Raw genomic sequence first — 20,768 nt, 5'->3', positions numbered from 1 at the left:
TGATTTAAGCAGACAACTCAGAAGCAGATACTCTTTCCTTTTCTGAGCTGGTGGTATTGACTTTGGCGGAAAGATACCTGCTTATTGAGGCCAAAGCAATTTTTGATTCAGTGATTATACTTTGCCTGTGTGACTCGGGTACAGCTCTCAACACAATCACCAAAAAGGCTGTGCCCATAAAATCAAGTGAAAATTCCAAAGACAAACAGTGGACTCAGTGACCTGATGCCATTCAAGGCATCTAAAATGTTCTCTCTTCTATCAAGACACAAAGTCCGTTTGAGACCGGTTTTTCCTTTGGTCCTAGGCTTCCTTTGTCATCTGCTTTTAAACAACATTGTGAGACAGATTTGGCTCTATAAATACTATGCAAACTTCTGGGGCAAATCTTGGCAAACAGAAGGATCAGCTGTGTCAAAACAATACTGTGGCTAAATGGTGCCACAGGTATGGAGCCATTAGGGTTGTTTCATGTAAATAGAGTAAACTTTCCTGTGAATGCATTAATTGCACTGAAGCTGAATTAATATTATGTGAATTCATATCCAAAAGCCTCTTTTTGTTCTATAGGGTTCTGAGAAAAAACCTTAACCATTCCTGAAAGCAGCTAAAGAGCAGATTAACTGATCTGACATGGCTACTAATCTGTTGACACTTCTAAGAGTCAAAGGTTTCAAGGTTGGAGGTTGTATCTATAAGTAGAATACTAGCTGCATAACTACTATACTCTGTGTTAAGTAAAAATCTAGAAGAATTAGCACATTATCTCAAGTAGTACTATTTATCTGGGCTATAAGGATTTTATTTAAGGGCAGTTCAGATGTACTGTTCACCAAGAGTATTTTGTCTGCGATATTGGCACTCTCCCTAAATGAACGTTTGAAAAAAGATCAGAAATAACCTTAGAATGTCAAGAACATCTTCTGACATTCAAGCTTCCCTAAGCCACCTGTCACATATTATTTTTCATGAAATTTTCCCTCTTGAGCCCATTATAGTTTCATCCTTTTCACTTAGCCAATACCAACACCACACTGTAGTATATATCAAAATATATAGTTGCTCTCCAAAAAGTTGTGTTTCTTTAATATTCACCAAAAAACATCTCCTAACCCTCAGAATATGTGTATATATATAATATATAATAATATATTATTATTATACATTATATATTGTATATAATATATATACAATATATTATATCATATATATATATTTGTTACCATGGCATTCTCTTTCTTGAACACTTTCTAAACACAGTTTAATTTCTTTTCCACTGGATTGCCACCCTCTCCCATAGATACTTTAAGAGTTTAAATGCTTAAGTTTTAAAACATGATCTTCTAAATCATTTAACCAAAGATTTTAAGTTTTTCTTATTATAGTGCTTGTTCTTGGGGCTGCACATAGTTTTATGCAACACACAGTGAAAAGGAGAGAGAGATTCTAAATGCTCTGTAATGCACCAAAGCAAGTACATGGATTTTGAAAATGCTTTTGCTGCCTATATGATTTTAGCACTTCCTTTATAAAGTAAATGGGATTCCCTGGTGGCTCAGACGGTAAAGCGTCTGCCTGCAATGCGGGAGACCCGGGTTCAATCCCCGGGTCGGGAAGATCCCCTGGAGAAGGAAATGGCACCCCACTCCAGTACTCTTGCCTAGAAAATTCCATGGATGGAGGAGCCTGGTGGGCTACAGTCCATGGGGTCGCAAAGAATCAGACACGACTGAGTGACTTTGCCTTCGCCTTTATAAAGTAATCATTATTCAGATATATATTCAAATGCCTCTGCAGCGTGGGAGCAAGGCCGCTTTTACAAGATTTTTCATGGTGATTTTTGAAAATCAGCTAAATCAAAAGCGTTTTATTTAAATAAATCCATTTGTAATATATGACTTAAATTATGCAAGGGCAGCCTTTCAGATTCTTATGGTAGGATTTGTATTTTACTTGTATATTGATTTTTATGGATGCTTTGGTACCATTTCTTAGTAATTCTAAATTGAAGCATACCTCAGTGAACTGTGTTGATAGCCATAAGCCACTTCTATGGTGCTTCATCATTGTAACTAACAGTGACATTAACAACAAAAAAAAAACTATATTGGAGGTGCTAACATGTTGCTTTCAAGAGAAAGCAAACTAGATTTATTAGAGACCAAGGGTAGGCATTAGTCCCCCTCTGGCCGAGTTGCTTTCTTATCCCAAGTACCCCTACACAGGAGATAGTGTTGAGAAGCAACTACTGCTGTGTGAGTAGGTCTTTTCCAAGGTCGAAATAAAGATAGCCTAGTCTAACAATTGTTACTAAGGAGCAATATTTAGCAAAGAAACTCCAAATGGCTGTTAGCACAGTTTCCAGACTCTAAAATGAAGCTTCTGTGAATGTAGGGTTCAAGTACCCATTTTAAGGCTGTTAGTTCTGGCTCAAATCACCAGAGATTTAGAATCATGATTGTTGAAAACATCTTCCCTAGATTTTGTCTTTTCTGTCCTGTTTTGAATGCGTCCTTGCACTCTGACTTGGCAATGTTTTGTTTTTGAAATAAGGTTCTTAACACTGATTTGCCTATTGCATGCACACATCCTGTGGCTAGAGGGATAAATTGGAAAGAGAGCTGTCAAACTATAGTGAGGAGTGGGTTAAAACTCTGTAGCATTCTAAAGAAAGCCACTTTGAGAGAACGAAAGTTGAAAAGGTTGCTAATCTGTCCAAGATGGTCGTCTAGCTTTCCTTTTTTGCATTGCCCCATTGGCACTAGTGGTAAACAACCTGTCTTTCAATGCAGGAGACATAAAAGACCTGGGTTCAATAATCCCTGGATCAGGAAGATCCCCTGGAGGAGGGCATGGCAACCCACTCCAGTATTCTTGCCTGGGAAATCCCATGGACAGAGGAGCCTGGCGGGCTACAGTCCATAGGATTGCAAAGAATCAGACCTGATTGAAGCCACTTACCACAGGTATATCTGTTTGCTGACTGCCTTGGAGGCCATGGTTCTCCTTAGGAGGAATTGCTTGTGTGAATTTTTTCCTGACAAACTTAAAAGTATTCTCTGAGCCTTGCTTTAGGTGCTTTGGAATAATGCCTGTCAACCCAAATAATGAGAATTTATGGGCTCACGAAGGAACTGTGCTTTTGTTTCTGCCTGGTCAATTTATGAATTTGTCTACCTCATTTTCATATGAAAGTTTGCAGCTTCTGTAGGTAGGTCGAGAAAATGTCTGACATCAGTGTTTTATCACCTCACTGCATCTATCTAGGAAAAATAAAAACTGTAAATATCACTACCATACTTTCTGAGTACAATTTTAAGCAACCAAGCCTCGTGTTATCTGAATATTTTGAGCAGTACAGATTTCTATGTGTTTATATAATAAAGCATATTTATTTTTTCCATGTTATTTAATTTTATATACAATGTTTAAAAATCAGTGTTTATCAGCAGACTGTAAAGACAAATAGGCTGTGTGCTTAGAACTGCGTGTATATGTTTCCTTTGGTTTTAAAAAGACACTTTTTAATTTTGTAAATCTCTCCCAACCTGTACTATCTCTCTCCCAAATCTGAGTAAACATGTGGCAAGCTTTATGTAATTGGATAGTTTAAAATGTGTATTTTAAAGGGATACTTTAAAAAATATTTCTGAATTTGGAAATGATGCTTAGTGATATAAACAAAAATATAAGAGGCTTAACATTTTGTTGCTTTTTTTCTTTTCTTTTCTAATACTGTTGTCCTGATTCATTAAGTCTCAACTATGAAATATGTATGCTATTTATTGAATTTATAGATAATGATAAGGCATAGCCAGAAGTCAAAACAGGTAATTAGGAGAAATGGTTCTGAACATGTCAGAGGAGCCAGGTACTGGGAAAAGCTTACCCTAATGCACACCAATTTGATCATAACTTATTCTTTTTGTTCGGATAACTGTAAAAGACTTAGAACATTTGTCAATTTTGTGACTTGTTCACCTGTAATACGTATCAGAAGCATTTCTCATTAAAGAAAAATAAAGAAAACAACCATAAACTTGTAAGATTTAAGAGAACCTGTACTTTTCAAAACGTGATAAATCATAAAGATGACCTCAGATCTCTACTGATTCCACATTGCCCTACTGAGCCTCCATTTTGTGCTGTAGTTTCTTATGGTATTTGAAGGGGAAAGACCAAAATAAGGAGCTCCCTATATGCATTTGAGGACTTCCCTGGTGGCTCAGAGGGTTAAGTGACTGCCTTCAATTCAGGAGACCTGGTTTGATCCCTGGGTGGGGAAGACCCCCTGGAGAAGGAAATGGCAACCCACTCCAGTATTCTTGCCTGGAAAACCCCATGGATGGAGAAGTCTGATGGGCTACAGTCCATGGAGTCACAAAGAGTCGGACACGACTGAGTGACTTCACTTTCACTTTCACTTTATATGCATTTGAGGGTTTTTTTTTTAAGGAGGCGCTGTATAAGATAACATCTCCAAAGCAGAAGATGCTCGCTAGCGTTGACTCAGTATTTATTATGTACCAAATCAGGCTAAGGTAATTGGTGTCACATTTAGCCCCCATGTGACCATGTTGAGAGAGGTGTTTTTATGAATCCATTTGAATGTGTGATAATCTATTGAGTACTTTAGTGATAAGAATTTTTTTATTACTTGCAGCCAGTAAGGAGAACACCAGGGATCTTTCCCAAAGTAGTGTCTCCCAGTGTCAGTATGCTTGACTATATTAATCCTATTTATTTTGGTAGAAAGAAACAGGTTATGTTCAGAGTGAATTTTTTTAAACTCCTGCTTATACTCAATAAACAGATATTGCTGAAACTCACCCTCCATCTAAACTTAACATTTTTTAGCTAATATTGATGTCCATTTGACTCCATCAATAGAAAATCTGAATTTATAACTCTTATTGGTAAATTCCCATAACCAGCAGCTCTGAACACTTCCAATAACTGACTGTGTTTAGGGAATGGCAGAACATCTCTCACTTTTATTTTTGAAATATCTAATATTAATAGCCGATTCAGATGATGATATAAAGATTTTGGCTACAAGGAATATCATATTAAATATGAATGCATTTTTTATAAAAATAAGAATCTTTTTACTAATGCAGATATATCTTAAACATTCTGCTAGTATCTTTTTTAAAAAGAAACACATTATTTGGCTCTATCAATATAGAGTATAGAAATAAGATAGTTTTTTAATGGAAACATTACAATATATGAAATTATAAAATTTATTTGAACTCAGAGTAGATTAAGACTCTATAAACCACTCATCTCACATGTACTTAAAAACCGCAGAACACACTGTCCTTGCATCTGTTTCATTGGAGATAAAACTTAACTGGACTTTTTTTTTTTTTTTTTTTTAGTATTTACAGTGATTGTATGCTTGTCAGATTCTGTTCGTGCTTTCTGACAGCTGATATTTCATGATTGCTTGACAGATTTCTGTTCTTACAGTTTTAAAAAGTCCAAAGGTGGGAATGGGGGCAAGGGTAGAGAGACATTAGACCCTGAGGAGTGTAGCTCCTCCCCCTGACTCAGGTCAGGGAGTTGCCCTCCTGGAATGGACACAAATGGAAACTTTGGAATGTGGAGTGGGAGGTAGAGGCTGAGTCCAAGTCTAATTGGCTGGGAGGGAATCCTGATTATTAAACGTGGTTGAGGAAGATTTATTTTATGAGGAGGGAGTAAAAGACTCCAGGTCATTCCTTCAAAAAAGAAGTCATTAATTTTTCAGCTAATACTTTTTATTTGCCTACTGTGGGGCTAGTCTCTTCTGGGATGCGGAGGATATAGCAATGCACAATCAGAGCTATTGATTCTACTGGGAAGAGAGAAAATTTGGTATTAAATAAAGTTTAACATGTAAAGAACTGACAATTTTTTCCTGACAGCCTCACTACAACCATAAAAATAAAAGTTGCTATTAGGATATATATATGTGTGTGTGTGTGTGTATGTGCGTGTGTATCTTCATGGTTGCTAATGATCTTTGTTCAATAAATATAAATTATTGATCTTGTCTTTCTTTTTCAATGTGCAATCACCGAGTAAATTTTCAGTGATAAATGCTCACTTGCTGATGGCATGGAACATTTAAAAACCTTTTATCAGGAAGTATGTTTCTGTTCATCTTTTCATTAGAACCCAGACATGAGTTCAGGGGTCTAAGAGTCAGGATAAGTAGAGGGCCTGGCCTTCTGCCTCTCCCTGCAGGGGCCCATGAGCCTCCACACCCACATGGGAAGTTGTGGCTGAGGGTACATTCCCCCCTTTGTTAGGTACCAATAAAAAGATCTGAAATGTGTGGGTTGCCATACTGCCATCTTCGCTCCTTGCTCTTCTTGTTTGCTCTAAAGTGGGATTGTTTTCATGGATCGTTTTAATCACTACAAGACCCCTTTCCAGAAATGTATAAAATAGAGCATTCATTGGCAGCCAAGAAAGGAGCAGGAAGTAGTATGGAAAACAATCAATATAGGCTGAACCTACAAAGTCACCATTCTTAGTGAGGCCTGCATCCCCTAGCTCTTATTAGAATGAAGTTATGCTCTGGCCAAAACAGTCCAATAACTATGATGATGGATACGTTCTCTTTCCAAATAGTCTCTCTTCCATATTGCTTTCCAGTATGGAAGCTAACTAGCCACAAGTGGCTAATATTAAGCACTTATTATGTGGCCAAGTACAATAGGGATAATGCATTTTTAAATTGTGTGTAACTTAATTATTCTAAATATAAACAGCACCTGTGACTGGTGTCTACTGTATTAGACAGGGCAACCTTGGGCAATTAGCAGTTAATATTCAGCTTGTCAAGGGGTAAGTAAACTTATACAAATAAATTGGGGAGAAAAACCCTGTGTCAGCATGAAATGGATCCCTGTGTAGGATGTCTTTGCATCTAGTGAGTACCGTCCGCTTGTCCTTCTTCTGCTTTGCACCTTTGGTTGAAAACACTTCAGTGGTTGTTCCCTGACAGCTGAGCATTGAGAAAATAGGACAGTGAAAAGAGAGGCTTTTAGAATCAGCTGTCTTCAGAATAGTAACTCCAGGGCCTCCATGTAAAAGCAGCTGTTAAAACAAACTCTCCTCTTGTGCATCTCATAGTTCAAGTTCATCGTGGCAGTAAGTTCAGTTAAGGAGAAAGAATGTTTATGTGTTCTGTGGGTCAAAAGGGCAAGGTTTGATTGGTGTTTTTAGGAGAAGGCAAAAAACGGGCAACACCAGGTAGCCACCTTGTAGAAGCTTGAATTCCAAGAGATCATGCTGTCTTTGAGAAGTTTCAGGAAGGCAGCTTTCATATTCAGTGATCCCTGTAGGTAGAGGTTGAGCAGATTAGGTTGATAGAGCTTTTTCAAAGACACTTTAGAAGAATAAGAGCTGAACCAAATGTTTCCTCCATCACTGTAATTGCCATCATTTACCTTCACTTCCCCAGTGTTAAGAAAACATTATAGTTTGTTTCATGTTTATATCCCATATTGATGCCCCCAGAAATTAAAAATGTATGTAGCAACATTGGTTCTTTTCTAGTGATCAGATAGAGTTGTGGGTTTGTTGGGGTTTTTTTTTTCCCCTTTAGGGCAACATCTGAAGTAAATGATAAACAATAAATGTTCAGGTGGTCTGTATTTTTAAAAGCTCTCTTTAATTTATTATCCTCACACTTAGGTTGTCTCTGTACTAAATTGGGAAGTAAGTAAAAATAACTCTCTTCAGCCACCTTTTTCTGATGTATTTCAGAAAGTAGTGGAATGGATTGTTTCAGTTATCCACAAAAGAGCTAATTTCCCCTTATTTAGTTTTGTACGATGCATTTCCTCCCGTAATTATTGTGATGGTTTTGACTTTTTATTATCACAATAACTTATCACTTACATATTCTACTAGGAGTTATGCAAAGCAATTCACTCCTATTATCAGATTTAATCTCTTCTACTTAATGGGCTTAGTACCATCGGAGAAGTTACCTAGTTGGTACTAGGTCAGTCTGGCTGAATGAGGATTTGAACCTATTAGTAACCAAGACGTAATCCCCTCATCTTGCTCTTTAGTTGGTGAAGTGGTGAAAAGCTGTGGGAAGAGGTTATCTACAATTTAAGATTTTCTGTTTTTCCATGGGGTAGCTACTTGAAACATTCTGGAATTATTGAGCCATTTACAGATTTTGCTCAGAGCTCTAAAGGGATGAATATGAGAAAATTATTTCTCTTAAATGTAAGCCAGGCGAAGAGCAAGACTGGGCCCCTCTAGAAGATTTGGAGGGAAAAAAAAAGCATCCAGTATTTATTAAGGACACATTAAGGGATGTTTCTGACATTTTAGTAAGCAAGTTCAGTTCAGTTCAGTCGCTCAGTTATGTCCAACTCTTTGCGACCCCGTGAATCGCAGCACACCAGGCCTCCCTGTCCATCACCATCTCCCAGAGTTCACTCAGACTCACGTCCATCGAGTCCATGATGCCATCCAGCCATCTCATCCTGGGTCATCCCCTTCTCCTCCTGCCCCCAATCTCTCCCAGCATCAGAGTCTTTTCCAGTGAGTCAACTCTTTGCATGAGGTGTCCAAAGTACTGGAGTTTCAGCTTGAGCATCATTCCTTCCAAAGAAATCCCAGGGTTGATCTCCTTCTAGAATAACTTGAGGTAAATAATCTGTTTTTTCTTTCAGTAGATATATAGATAATTGGGAAGATAGATCTCAGGCAAGCCAATTAGAGGCGATTAGGTTTATTGTAGAAAGTGATATGCTATTTTATTAAAAGTGAATTATGAAAAATAGTGTAATTTAAAAAAAAATTTAGTTTTCCTTTTTAACTTATTTTTTATTGGAGTATGGCCAGTAAACAGACAATGTTGTGATAATTTCAGGTTGAACAGCTAAGGGACTCAGCCAAAAATATATATGTATCCGTTTTCCTGCCAAATTCCCCTCTCATCCAGGCTACAACATAACACTGAGCAGAGTTCCATAAACTACACAGTAGGTCCTTGTTGGTTATCCATTTTAAATATAGCAATGTGTACACATCCATCCTAAACTCCCTAACTATCCTTCCCTCCCAACCTTCCCACCCCTGGCAACCATAAGCTCCTTCATTCTTGAAGTCTGTGAATCTGTTCCTGTTTTGTAAACTAAGTTCATTTGTATTTTTTTTTTTTCAGATTCTACATATAAGGGATGTCATAGGTAAAAGTGATCTCACACTAGTAACTCTCTGCTTGAAATAATACATATTAAATGTATTGTGTTATCTTCCAAACTCTTGAGCTAAAACTAAGCTACAGGAGTTGAACTCTTCTGTTGATGCTAAGTCTAACTCTTTAAAACTGGTAGGACAGACAACCACTGTGAGTTCCGTCCTTACATTCACTTTGTTCTTCATCCCTCCTTCTCCCAATCACTGATGCATCCCTTCATCCAAGTGGAAAGTGCATGTGAAGACATGGTTATGGTTTGGGAGCTGTGTAAGATGAAGTGAGGGAAAAGATGATATAAAAAATTAACTAGAAAAGGGAAGAAATATAGACAGAGCCACCACATTTCAAGTGAAATTCTCTTTAACTAAATCATTTATTTAATTGCCCCAAACCTTAATTTCTTTTGGGCTATAGAGGCCCACTGTTCAAGCTTGGTGCCTTATGCAAAGTAGGCAAACTATCAATAATATTGAAATGAATGAATGAGTGAGAAAATCCTAGTTACTCGGGAACTGAAATGATTATTGCACTGGGCAAAACTATGGAAATAAATAGCTAACATGTAGGAGGGAATCATTAAAAAAAAAGAAAGTATAGGTTTAGATGGTGGTGATGTATCAGTAGTGATTTCCTGACTTGGGGAGTTGTACTTATGTAGAGAGTGTCCTTGATTTGGGAAAATTGGACTTTTGGAGATGATGATGAGACACTATGTGGATTTTCCAGGAAAAGACAAAATATAATGGCATATATATATATATATGGAGGAGGATGGAGGGAGCAAAGGTGGTGAAATGTTGGTAGTTAGGGAATTTAGATAAGGGGAGAGGGAGTTCTTTGTGATATTCTTACCATTTTTCTTTAAGTTTGAAAATTTTCAGAGTAAGTTATTTTTTAAAAGTTCTTAAACATAAATATATTCAGAGTGTGTATTATACTTCACAAGGAAGCAGAGAGTGTAGGTCTGGATTTATTTCGGGGCTTTAAAAAGTCTGACATATTTTAGGAAGCTGTTTTTAATCTCAGATTTGCACTGTAACATCATAATAAAAGTGGGTGCTCCAGTCTGAGCCTAGCATAAAGAGCGTCTTTCGTAGTTTTTCATTGGTTTTTTTCCCATGAGCTTCTTCCTCTGCCCTCTCTTCCCTTCCTCCGTCCACCCCTCCCACCCAGGCAGCTAAAATGGAAAGGCCTCTGGGAATGGTGTGGTTTGTTGCTCCCCTTTTCCCAGGGAAATCCAGACTTTCACTACCAGGCTTGCTAGTAAATTCCAGTAAATACTTGAATAAATACAGACTCCCCATTTTTATCTATTGCTTCATAGCCAAAACCCAGATTCCTTTGAAAACTAAAGAAATTTTTGAAAAATCAGTGCTGTTTTCCTTCTGCCTCATAAAAAGCCCTCACCCAGCCAACTCACCTCTTCCTCCATTGCAGTTTGCCCGTTGTTAGTGAAATTGTGACTTCCTTCTCCCTGGTTGTCTCTTAGTCAGATCCGAAATGTCCGGGAACCCCTTAGCAGTGGCAGGTCATGGCTGCGAGGACAGGGAAGAATGCTTTCCAGCAGAGCCTGCTTGTTTCACTGTAGCTGTAATCTTCACTGCTATGCATAGAAATTGATTTTACGTTGTACACGTCACATTTCTAAGACCAGGGATTCCAAACCCTTTCAGCCTAGGATCTTGACCTTGTTAAACTGATGTTCAGTGGGTCCTTTGCCACTCTCATCCCCAAAAAGCACACACACACACACAAAAAAACAGCCCTCTGTGTTCCCTACCCCCACCAAATCAGTTAAACTCAGTTCGGTTTTGAGAGCTTTCTAAAGGACTTTCTGAAAACCTTGAGATAATTCCGTGGTTCTCTAAAAATCAGGGTTGATTTTTATCTACTAGTGGACATTTGGCAAGATCTGGAGACATAATTGGTTGTTACATATGGGTTTGGGGAGTATTATTGGCATCTGGTTAAGAGCAGCCAGAGATGTTGTCGAGCATCCAACAGCATGGCTCCCAGAGGATAGGGAGGACTCATGATCAGAAGTCATGGCTGAAGTCACAGTTGCAAACCCCATAGAAATGACGCTGGTTAGCTATCAGAACATACTTCTCTTGAGAGTCGAATTTTCCATCAAGTAGTATATGGGATCCTAGGAACCTAGCCAGGTCAAAGATTTTCAAGAATAAACTAAAAATAGAAGGGTTCCAAAGTTGTCTCAAGAGACTATGAATTTGCAAACCAACAGGCAGTGTCACTCAGTCTTTTTTGGAGCCGAGAGGGAAAGTTGTAATGTGCACAGATGCGCCCAGTGTGTTCCATAGACATTCTGCATGGCAGCTTTGGTGGGGGCTGCCAACTTTGGATAGAAAGTCGTCAGTGAGAGTGAGAATTGCTTAAGAAAACAAGGTTGCTCCAACATTCCAACATGGGCTGTATAAACTGCTGGCACTCATAGTATAGAGGTGGATGGATGGATGGATAGAGGTAGATCCAGAGATTATGATACAGATTCCTTTGCATTTTATGTTTCAAACAAACAGCACTTCCCTCGTTCCTGGTAGAGTCTGCATATGCGTAATGGTTCACCTCTATTTAAAAGTTGATTTCAGAACTGAATATTTAGGAGTTTGGGACAGGAGGTACCCTTATAAAAGCATATTTAATCCTAGTGAGCATTTTATCTTGGAAATAGGAGACCAGTTTCTGACTAGAAACCGAGACAGTGGTACAGAAACTGTCCCATGACTTGCGTATAGGTCCGAAGCAGGGTTTCCCAGCCTTGGCACTCATGATGTTTGGGACCAGATACTTCTTTGTTGTTCTAGATATCATAGGATGTTTGGCCGCATCCCTAGCTTCTACCCACTAGATGCCAGTAGCATATCCTCTTAGTTGTGTTAACAGTGTCTTCAGACATTGGCATATGTCCCCTGCGAGCAATATTATCTTTCTCTCATGGTTCTGTGAGTTCCTTACAGCAGAACTTTCCATATTCTCATGGGCATTAAGTAGGCATAGTAAATTATTATGTTGTAGAGATCACTAGATTTTCACAGTTGTTTTCCCACCAGTTGTTTTTTTAACCTATCAGAAGAAACCATAATCAGCTTTTCCAGATGTCTAAGGTTAACCTGGCTTTTCAGTACATGAACTTACGGGGAAAAAAGTTTCTAAAGTTGTACCCCTTCATACCTCTCCTTTTCCACTTTTCAAATCTTTTCTGCTTTAACAGATGGTAGTTCTATGTATTTACCAACTTCAGACCCCCATGCCACACAGACACATGTATTTATGATCAAAATGGCAAACGGAACTCCAAGATCTGTGGGACAGAGAACATTTTAGATGATCCATCTCCTGGCCCTAGAAAGAAAATCAATCTCAATTCTTCTTCTTCAAAAAGGTCACTAATGATGGCAATAAACTACTAGTAGTGACTCCGGGTCTTTGAGACCAGAGAAGAAATCTATCAGTAGAGGAAAGGCAAACAAAATGAACCCAAGACACTGTCATCAGCCTCAGAAGTTTTATGGTAGGACCCAAACTTTAATGAAATATTGGATTCTTCCCACAATGTTTAAACTTTATTGGATGAAAGAGCAGAAATTTTTATAAAAAGAAAGACACACATTGGAGCTCAGTGTAGAAGAGACCTTGGTTCTCCATAGGACAAATGGGTGCCACTTTCCAGAAATAATTGGAGCTTTAAATTACCAATGGGCTAACTATGCCAAAAGCTCTTTGAAATTAGAAATGGAGTTTTGCCTTTTACCCAATTATAATCTTACCAGTTATTCTGAGAAACCTCAGTCCTCTGAATAAATGGGTTTCTCCACCTCCTAATCACCAACTGATGATGTGGCATGTAAAAGTGCCCATCTGCAGTAGGCCAGATGGATTTTACCATCAGTGGAGAAAGAATAACAAGAGGCCCACATTTACTGAGCAACTTCTTTGAGCGAAGCTTTGGGCCTGGTGCTTTGTAAGAGTTATTGCTAATCCTCATAGAATCCTTGCAGATGGTCCGTATTGTATCCATTAGGCAGGTATGAAAACTGAGCTCCAGGCAGGCTAAGTAAAATGTACCAGCATCATACAATCAGTAATTCTTGGATCCAGACCCAACTGACTCCCAGGTTTAATGCTTTCCCTCTCTCTCTGGAAGGGCTTTCAGAACTTCTATAAATACTCATTTTGATTTGTGACACCTGCAAGAATAGGCTCTTAACCTAGTAGAAATCTGTTTAGCTTTCTTCTACTTTTTAAAAGCCATTGAAGCTGAGTCTTTGGGGTCTGAATTTTTGAATAGGTCCTTGTAACACTTCAGTTACTTTTGAACGGTTTTCAAAAGAACTCAGCAATTGAGTTTAGTCACCGAACACTTTCAGACCAGAGCTCTGAAAAAAAGTTGTATTTCCTCTGGACATTTACAGCGTGCTAGAACAGTGTGAATTAATACATCTGTAGGGAGATATCTGCTGAACTAAGAAAAGTAGATCCTTCTGGATGAGGCCTAATACGATTATTTGGGTATTAGTTGCTGCACTTAGTAGGGAGGCTTCTGATGGCTAGCCTGTAGAGACTGTACAGAAGAGTGGCAATGATTTAATTCTGTCAGGTTCAATCTTCAGTTGAAATCTCAAGCTTGATGTTGGTTTTGTAATCCTGAATACCCTCTACTTTGAGAGCATTTTTATAAATGAAAGGGAACTAGAAAAATCAGACTCAAACCTAGACGCATTATTTTGGAACAGTGTAAGTCTTTAGGATTTTTGTTTGATTTGGTTCATTGGTTTTTGGGTTTGTTGTTTGTTTTGGGGGTATATTTTATTTGCCTTTTTGTTTGTTGTTTTGGGGTGGTTGGTCATTTTTGCTTATTGATGTTTCTAGCCAGAATGGAGATAGACAATACCTGGCCCAGATAGAACCCATTCTCGCCCATTACCTTTCTTTTTAGTCTACTTTCAGTCTATATATCTACATTTTTTTTCCACCTGGCAAAAGTGTTGATCTAAAGTGACACCTTTGGGGAGGAAAAAAGCATTCTGTGACCCTAATAGTATATGGCAGTCTTAGTGGCTAAGAGCCAAGCTTTCAGTGTTAGTCTTGCCCGTGCAGAACCCAGGATTCTACTGCTTGCTATGTTATCTTACATCACGTTCTCAGATAACCTTCCTCTTAGATGTCCCCTGTGCAGTATTTAGTCCTGTAACTATGCATTAAATATTAAACCACAAGTGTGCTTAGCCAGTTTTGGGAGTGAATAGACACAGAAGATAGGAGCAAGCAATTGTTATTTATTTGAGCCTTACCAGTGAACTAAGCATTGTGTCGAGTGTTTGCTTCACCCATAAAAATTCTTGTGAGATAAGTGATTCTAGCCTCTATTGGATACTATTCATTCATGCATGCATTTGTATGTTCCCTAAGTATTCAGGTGTTTTCTATAAACTAGGCACTGCTCTGAGCACTAGGGAGATAACAGTGAACAGAACAGACAGAAATCCTTGAGCTCATCAAGTTTACATTCTAGTGGGGAGGGGGAATAATGCATAAATCACAAACAAAAGAGGTGAAATATATATTGTGAAGGAACACGAATGGTGCCATGGATAAAAATAAAGAAGAGAGACAATAGCATGTAAGAGGAGATGGGAACTGTAATTTTTAAGGTCAGACAATTATCGTGTAAAAGGTAACAACTGAACAGAGATCTGGGAAAACAGAAAAGTTAGCTTTGTGGATCCTCAGGAGAAGAATGTTACAGCAGAATGGTATTTCAGGTGAAGACCTAGAGTATGCCAGGTATATCTTGACAATTGCAAGGCAAATGCGGCTGAAATAAAGGGTGGTAGGATGTGAAATTAGAGATGAAATTGATGGAGGGGAACATGAAAGTTCTTCATGGTAGAGGGAGAGAACAAGACCACTAGAGGAATTTTTGCTTACATTTGCTGAAGTAGGAAGCTACTGGGGAAAGGGAGAGTTGAGTAGAAATGTGGATTTGTTTAAAAGAATGAGCCTGGCTTTTGAATTTAGGGGAAGCTACAGGAGGAACAAAGATAGAAGCAGGGAGAACATTAAAAAGCCATTGAAGTAACTCCCATGAGAGTGTTCAGTAGAAGTCATGAGAAGTGGTAGGATTCTGACATTTTAAAGGTAATGCTGAAGAATTTGGTCCAAGTTTAGATGTGGGAAACGAGAGAAAGAAAGGAGTTGGAATGACTCCAGCCAAATTTTGTGCACTGACTAAGTGGATGAATAGTTCCCATTGATTGAAATGGAGAAGCTAATCCGAAGATCAGGACAACTTTCGGACATGTTAGGTTTAAGTTGCTTACTCACCATCATTTCATACCTGGTTAAGCATCTCACATAAGATCACAAATGAAGAGATAGAGAGATAGTAGTCAAACTAGATCTGATTGATTCCAAAACCAAGTTCTTACACGTGCTTCTGCCTCAACTCTGGGATTTCCATTTGAATAAATCTCAGAGTAGTGCAGGAATAATTTAAATTCACAGAAAACCATCAAACAAAATTTTAGCCACTTCTATGCCCACTCTTCCGTGTTGTGAGCCACTTACATTTTAGCTAGGTTTTATTTCTTCTCATCTCAACCTTTCATAGTGGTATTGAGTCTTTTCAAGGTAAGCAAGAGGAAGAGACAAGGAAAGCCACAAAGGACTTGACTAGTGCCTATTGATAGTAATTTGGTTTTATCTGAAACTCCCAGAAGAACATTGCAAAGCTGAAGGGTGAGCATCTCATTCAGCAATGGTTAAGATGACCTTTCCCCTCTCACTGATTTATATTTCTCTAATTACAAACTCAGAGGTATGCACATTTCAGTTCTGGGGTGGCATTAATATCCACCCAAAGCAAATTCAATACATGAACTACCTACCTCTCCAGCTGTAACTTTTTCAATGTAAGATACTTGACATACTAGCAGATAAAGATGTTCCTTTCACATGAAGCTGATGGAGGAAGGACCAGACAGGCAGAGAAAGCAAGACTGGAAGAGGCAATTAAATGAACTGTAACCTAGTGTTTTTTAAATGACTGAATATACTTAGACTAGCTCTTTGGGAGGGGGAAGAAGCTCAAGGCCAAACATTGGTTGGGTGTCTGAAAATCCACATATAGCCTATCTGGATTGCTTTTCTATGGAGGCATTCCCAAAGGTACCTTAAGTTCCCATGACTCTCCCTGGCTGCCTGGGACAGTAGTATTAATGAGTGGGTCTTCTCAGGTGCTATCATCTAGCAGAATGACATCTCCAGATAGCCTTGAACGCTTCAGCCTGGGCCTTTAGTTACAACCCACCTTCAGAGTATCAAGAAACTTGGGTCCGTGTTCCCACCACACATAACATTTCTATCACTCAGGCTCTTCTGCACCTACCTTTGGAACAGCTGAGAATAAAGGATCCTAGAACAAAAACGTCACCCACTACCCTCCCCATCTTCCAGTCTGCCTTCACAAATACTTCTGTGGTTAGAGGATGGGTCCTGGTACCATCTTCACCCGTTTCCTGGAAAGTGACAATGTCATGATTTTGCTGAAGTCAGATTACAAAAAAAATCATCACATCTAACCTTGCAAGGGAAAGAAGCATTACAAAAATCAGCACTGTGCTTGGGAATGGGGAACTAGGGGTAACAGAGCCTGATAACATAATATACCTCAAATCCCTGGAGGCACTGTTAGATGTGGCCACGCTAGAAGTCACCATGTATGGCTTTTGCAGATTTTCTTGGTTTTTGTTTCTGTCTTGATGGGGAGAAAAACTGTAATGTTTATACTCCTGCAGAATAAGAAGATACCCAATTTGGGTTTCACAAGTTCCGTGTGTGTGTGTGTGTGAAGTCACTCAGTCGTGTCCAACTCTTTGTGACCCCGTGGACTGTAGCCTGCCAGGCTCTGTCCATGGGATTCTCCAGGCAAGAATACTGGAGTGAGTTGCCATTTCCTTCTCCAGGGGATCTTCCCAGCCCAGGGATCGAACCCAGGTCTCCTGCATTGCAGGCAGACGCTGTATCCTCTGAGCCACCAGGGAAGCCTCACAAATTCCGTAGCTAACTTCATATGCTGCTGTATTTCATGTGAAAATGTTTTTCTATCCTCTGATACGAAGTTGTGATATTATGAGGCTGTAGGATGCAACTGGAGAGCACCCACTTTTTGGAAGTGATGGAAGGTGGGGGTCATGAACATCTCTCACTGCCTCCGCTTCTTTTTCTGGCCCTGCCATGTCCCTTGCGAGGTGATTGTGGGGCCACCTACTTGGATATAGTATTGACAGGCGCCTTCAAGTGTGCTCAAGAGTTGACATGTGAATCTTGGTTCCCTTTCTTCTGTAGTCTTAGACCTTTGTAGCATTGCACAGGCCGGGGTTCAGGGGGGGTCACGGGGGAGGAAGGATGGCCCAGTGCCCCATCCGGCGGCAATGACTGTAACTCGTGCATCTGCTTTCTTCTGTGGTGCTCCCTGCCAATCTCATGCTTCCGCAGCTCCTTTTCATGGTAATAAGTGCCATGGTGGTCCTGGACATGAACGGCCATCAGGCAGGCCTGTCAACACTGGCTTTACGCCCTGAAGTCACAGCCCTTGTTTCCTGGCCAAGCTTTTTCTCCTTCCTCCTCCGTCATTTTGGTTCCCTGATGCCCCTGTTCAGAGCCATTCTTGTATTGTGAGAAGCCCTATAAAAATTTCCCTAAACATGTTCACATCGCCAGTGAGAAGATATGCTTTTTGACAAAAGATTCTTAGCATTCTCACCACTGGGGGCCGAGTGGGGGAGTGACTGAATATGGCTATCACTAATGTGGATTCTGTGCTTCAGGACATTGAAAGAAATAACATGACACACACACACAAAAAGACAAAAGGCATTCTTGAGATAGTAAATGTGAACAGGAAATGATGGAGCAGAGATGTGGCTTTCAGTCATGATGCCTTTCTTTCTCTTACTTGTCTTTCTGTCTTCTGTGTTAGAAGAGCCTGTATTACTGAGTAATAGTCTACGAGAGTAAAAAAGGCACTGCAGAAGCGAAGGAATCGTCCAAATTTATGTCTGCCTTGGGGATCTCTGTGTGACCTTTAGAAAGGAAAGTACTTCCCCCATTCACAAGAGGAAGATTTTTCCAGACTTGTTCACCCAGCAGTGCCTGTATTAGAATGTTAACTTTAGACTCCATAAGTGAACATATATTTTAAAAAATATTCACCTTTTAAACTGCGTGTTAGAAGATGTTTTTAAAGAGTCCACCAAGTACTCTGAATGTGTGTCGATTTTTACACTGTCCAGCAAAACACCAAGGGTTCTGTATACTTTGTCATATCTGGTTGTAAGGCACCCTTGTTGCATATATATGGTGGTGGTATCTTCCTTTTATTTTCCCCATTTTACAGAGAACACATCTGAGCTGAGACAGGTTGGGTAACTTGCCCCAGATGGCACCATGATAAAACGGCAGGTTGCACTCCTCCCTAGGTCTGTCTGACTCCAAAACCTGTGTCTCGAAGGCTGAAATTTAGGGCAAGGTGAAGACAAGTGCCATTCCTCAGCAGTGAGCTGAGGAATCCCGATTCGTGCACAGCCACCTCTTGAATTTGTTCTTAACTGGTATCTGAGAACAAGAGGTAGTGAGACCTGTGCTTTTTCATATTTGTGTTGGTAATCCTTTAAAGCCAGAGGTGCAGAATCTACTCCTGCCCTGGGTAGCCCCAGACCATGCTGCTAGCACTATGTGGGCATGACCGAGTTGGAGTAGAAAGAATTGGGATGTCTGGCCAGCTGTGGGTCCCAAGCAACACGCAAAACACCAGAATCTATTCACAGATCCCCAGTGCAGTTGGCACCAAGTCGTGTTCTGTGCTGGGCCAGGAGCTCCTGCATCCTCTCTTGCTTCTTTCCTGTGTGACTATGAGCACGGCGTGTCTCCTCTTCCATTGTGTTGAATTTGTAAAAACAAATACATGGACTGAATAATCTCTGAGATGACCTCTAGCTCAAATATTTGAGAGTTTGGTCCTTGGTGAATCGGCAGGCCAAAATTTACAACCTGTAACCTTCCATTCCTGACCACGCAAAGGGCCATTCAGCAGTGAATAGAGAGGAAAACTCAGCATATGACCTCAGGCCGAATGCAAGGAGTGAATCAACCTTGAAAAATGGCCACGAGAAAACCAGACTGTGGCTCTAACTGAAGGGAAATGTGGCTCTTTATCTTCACGTGAGATTGTACATAGTGGTATGCTCACTTTTCATAGCGTCTTTCTTCCCGGAGTGCTAAAACGGTTGTATTAAAATGAGAAACACATTGTATAACCATCCTCCTCCTGGGAGACTAACGAGTCAGAGATCTCTCAAATAGTCTTAGGAAGCGTTTCTTTGAAGTCCCAGTTCTCTGTTGTCAACATGGATAAGCAGAGGTGAACGAACAGCCTGCTGTCTTAACCAGGTCTTCTCTTCAGACTGACTTAAGGAAGAAAATGGTCATTCTGGAAACATACCTGCTGTATTTAGAGGCTAACTCTGCTGTTTCCTGGCTCTGTGACCCTGGGCAAGTCATGTCACCTCTTTAATCCTCAGTTTCCTTATTCATTAAGAGGAATCTTAATAGTACCTGAGCCACGGGGTTGCTGTAGAGATTAAACTGGAGAAGCTAGTATCTTTGATCTCATGGTCCCACTCATATAAGAGGTGAATAAAAGTTAGCTGATGTGATTTCTAATAGTCCTGCTCCAACTCTTTGAATCTAAATAGCTGTGCCAAATCAGGTGGGTCACATTCCAGGTGGTTCTTTCTTGAAACCATTAGGAAAATATGACATTTGGGTCATAGTCCATTTCTGTGATGGTTGTAGCCTTCATGTGTTCATTCATTCCTATAAATATTTTCTCAGAGACTACAGTGTGGAAAGCAGTAATAAACATATGTGGATTGCAGTTACTATCTTTTTCCCGTGTTACAAAGCCCACATGGATTTCTAGGTCTTGCACTGAGCAGTTTTGCAACCTTGATCCCTAAGTCTATATCTCTCCTCTCACATTCTTGTTTATTTTTTCTGGTAAACAGTGGGTTTATATTTTCTGGAATCCTTTGCTTTTCATGATGGCAAGATGTTCATGCAATATTCACTTCACTTATCACCGTAATTGGCAAAGGCAGTTCTGAACCGTGGGCATATGCATTGCCTGCTTTCTGATATCATACTTTCCAGATGGGATCTGACTATGTTTTTTAAACAAAATTGGAATGAGAGTGGAATCAAGAAGAGCTTATTGTTATGAAAGGACACATTTCATTTTTTATATTAAATGATTTAGATGATTTTTTCATATTTTATAGAATCACTAGGGAAAGGCCTTGAATAATAATTAGTAGAGTCTCCTGTCTCATAACTAAACTCTGCCCACCAGTCTCAGAATGATGGTTTTCTATCTGACTGTCAGAAATGCTTAGATCATTATAGAGTCCTGGCTTAGCTTAGTAGATTCTAGCATTTGACCTTTCTCTTGGCTTTTCAATTCGTATTT

At 39.6% G+C, this 20,768-nt stretch overlaps 1 protein-coding gene across 1 annotated transcript in view; it reads left to right on the top strand.

The window, feature by feature from the left end:
* The window catches only part of ADAMTS9 (ADAM metallopeptidase with thrombospondin type 1 motif 9), a 162,659-nt gene that overhangs the window by 95,385 nt on the left and 46,506 nt on the right, over positions 1 to 20,768 (top strand). The gene's annotated exons all lie outside the window — the stretch shown is intronic.

Source organism: Budorcas taxicolor, chromosome 1, assembly GCF_023091745.1.
Source record: "Budorcas taxicolor isolate Tak-1 chromosome 1, Takin1.1, whole genome shotgun sequence".
NCBI lineage: Eukaryota > Metazoa > Chordata > Mammalia > Artiodactyla > Bovidae > Budorcas > Budorcas taxicolor.
Note: the sequence above shows the minus strand (reverse complement) of the source record. Positions and strands in the feature narration are given on the sequence as shown.